The sequence below is a fragment of the Quercus suber genome, unplaced genomic scaffold (genome assembly GCF_002906115.3).
Source record: "Quercus suber isolate HL8 unplaced genomic scaffold, Cork oak 2.0 scaffold_760, whole genome shotgun sequence".
NCBI classification, from domain to species: domain Eukaryota; kingdom Viridiplantae; phylum Streptophyta; class Magnoliopsida; order Fagales; family Fagaceae; genus Quercus; species Quercus suber.
In genome coordinates, this window is record NW_027070196.1 from 237,620 (window position 1) to 240,605 (window position 2,986).

At 39.5% G+C, this 2,986-nt stretch overlaps 1 long non-coding RNA gene across 1 annotated transcript; it reads right to left on the bottom strand.

Annotated features, from left to right (window-relative positions):
- Positions 1-1,714: 1,714 nt before the first annotated feature.
- Positions 1,715-2,782, bottom strand: LOC136064776 (uncharacterized). The gene is made up of 2 exons (XR_010626389.1): positions 2,203-2,782; positions 1,715-1,973 (listed from the first exon to the last, which is right to left on the bottom strand). It is a non-coding gene; the product is annotated as an uncharacterized LOC136064776 (long non-coding RNA).
- Positions 2,783-2,986: the final 204 nt, after the last annotated feature.

A 2,986-nucleotide genomic window follows, 5' to 3' on the forward strand; every position in this document is an offset into this window, starting at 1 on the left:
ACCTAAAGTCTTTTTGATTAGGGAGGGTCACCTTCCCTTTCCCCCTTCCTTGCTGCTGATCCTCCTCGACCTGTTTGTACTCGTCAATCTGATCCATTAACTGATGCATGCTTCGCGAGGGCTTCATGGTCAAGGACTTTCTCAAATCATGCGCAGTAGTAAGGCCAACCATAAATTCCTTATAGCTACATCTTCAAAATCTCCATCTATCTCATTATACATTTTCCAGTATCTATCTGAATAAGTCTTCAGAGTCTCACCCTCTTTCATCGCCATTGATAGCAAGTAATTTAGAGGACGAGGAACCCTGCTACACATAATGAATCAAGTCCCGAAAACCATAGTGAGCTTTTGAAATGAGCTAATTGAGCCTTCTTCCAACCCATCAAATCATCTCATTGCAATAGGCCCCAAGCTAGAAGGAAATACTTTCCACATCAAGGCCTTATTCCTCAAATGAACAGCCATTCTCTAATTGAAATGACTGAAGTGCTCCACTGGTTCTGTCCTCCCCATTGTAAATGGTAAAAGTGGGTTGCACAAACTGACGAGGAAGTTTAGCCTTGTCAATCCTTCGCATAAACTGTGATTTTAAAATCTGGCACAAAGCTCTACTCATCGCATCATTCCCCAAGCTCCTATAGGTCGGACTTTTACCTCTTAGCCTGTGATGCCGCTTCTCTTCATACAACTGTAAAGATGTAGAAAAAGATTCACTAGGAGGAGTTCTTGATCTTGGCCTATAACTACCATCATCACCTGAGTCTGTTTCAGAGCTAAAAGGAGACTCGTCTCGTTGTTTAAGACGTAACTTCCAGCATAGGTCGTCAATCTCCAGTTTAAGATTACAAGTTTCTTCCTCATGAGAGACATGACTTCCAGTTCTAGAATGGCTCCTGCTGGTATGAGTTGTATGCACACGAGGAGGGTGATTGACTTCATGATCCCTCCTTCTTTCTAGATTGACAAATTGATCTGCACGTTGTGATCCTACAGATTCTTCTCTATGCGGTCTTGAGCTCAGCATGGTTGATCAAGATTATAAATTCTTCCTATTTTCCATAGACGATGCTAGTTGTAAGGACTTGTTGACACCTCATTTTTAAACCCGTATTTAACCTCACTTAGAAGGTAAAAGGGTAATTTTGCCTTGAAAATATGCGTCTTTATTTTGGTCATTAAATCCTTAATTTTATTTCACCAAAATAATCTTGATATTGTAACGATCAAATCGATTGGTCATAAGTCCTAATCAGACCATCAGATTAAAAGCTATCATCAAATCAAGTTTTAATGGCCAAAATGCACTATCATAAATTGAGTCCGACTATATGTGATTATGAACAATTGATTTCAATTGGTTATAATTATAATCTATTTAAGATTAATAATATGTCATAATTTGATTGGTTAGGACTACATTTTATGGTGATGTTGCATATATCTAATTAATTAGATAGTTAAACATTAATTATTTAATGAATAATTTGTGTAATTATTTTTTAATTAGAGTAAATTTGGAACCAATTAAGTCTGAAATGAGAGTGATTGGAGCCATTTAATGTTAATTGGGAGCTAATTTGGAACCTATTAATGTTAATTGTGCTGAAACCATTTTCTAACAAATGGCCTCTGCTCATTATTTCATCGATATCTCTCAGAATATTTTGAATCTGTAAGAGCATTCCCATCAGGTCTCTCATAAAATATGCCATTTTAACACATCAAAAACCTACTTTATCATTTTACCACATCATTTTACAATTTCTCATTTATCAGATGTTCTATTCTTCAATTCTATACATTAAAATAATATTTACAACACAATAAAATAATATATTAATTCTTCCCATCATCAACAGCAACAACACCAGCAACAACGGCACAACCACCGCCACCACTGCCACCAACAACCACAGCAGCAACATCACCGACAGCCACCACCGGCACAAATCCATATCCACCAATGCCACCTTAGAAAAAAAAAAAAAAAAATCCATAACAACCCACCAGATACATAAACCTCAAAACCCATCCCAAATCAAACAATCCAATCCCAAATCATTGTTATCCTCCAATCCAATTTCTCAAACCAGATTCAACCCCCAAAATCAACCATAAACCACTAAAGGTAAGACTAACGCACACAAATCAGGACAAAACGACAAGTAAAAGATTCAAAATTTTCAGCATATAGTTTACCATGACGGACTCGCCGTTTTCAAGGCAGTTGATGGATTTGGACTGGAAGGAGTCTAAAGTGAAAGGGAACTCTTTCGCCGGCGCCGAAGCAGAGGAAGAAGGAGGAGGAGGAGGAACATAGCCTTCCGGATACGACACGTCGTGTAAGCAAGCAACGGGTTCTTCATCGTTGTTGGCGGAGGGAAGCGGCGAGTCGCTTTCTCTGTGCTTTTGTTTCGGCGGAGGTAGAGGTTCCGCTGCGTCGATTTTCTCTTCAACGAACCCATGATTGCTAACGGCGGCTTGATCGGTGAGGCTTGATCGGTGATCGGCGGCTTGATCGCTGTTGATTTGAGGGTGAGGGAGGGTGATCTGAAGAAGAAAGAGAGAGAGAACATCGGCTGGAGAGAGAGAAAATAACGAGAAGAGAGCTTGATCGGTGAGGCTTGATCGGTGATCGCGATCGGCGGCTTGATCGGTGATCGGAGATCGCTGTTGATTTGAGGGTGAGGGAGGGTGAGCTGAAGAAGAAAGAGGGAGAGAACACCGGCTGGAGAGAGAGAGAAAATTATGAGAAGAGAGAGAAAATGTTGAATTAAATATTGAGAGGAGAGAGAAAATGTTTAATAAAAAATTAATATTTAGAAATGGCATTTTGGTCCGTACCGTCTCAAATATGAGACGGTACTGTAGCATGTTGCATAATTATAGAACATTTGAAATACCTGATGAAGCTTAAACAGTAACTTTTGGTGTGCCAAATGCCAAATATTTGGCATTTGGCACACCTGATGAGAGTGCTCTA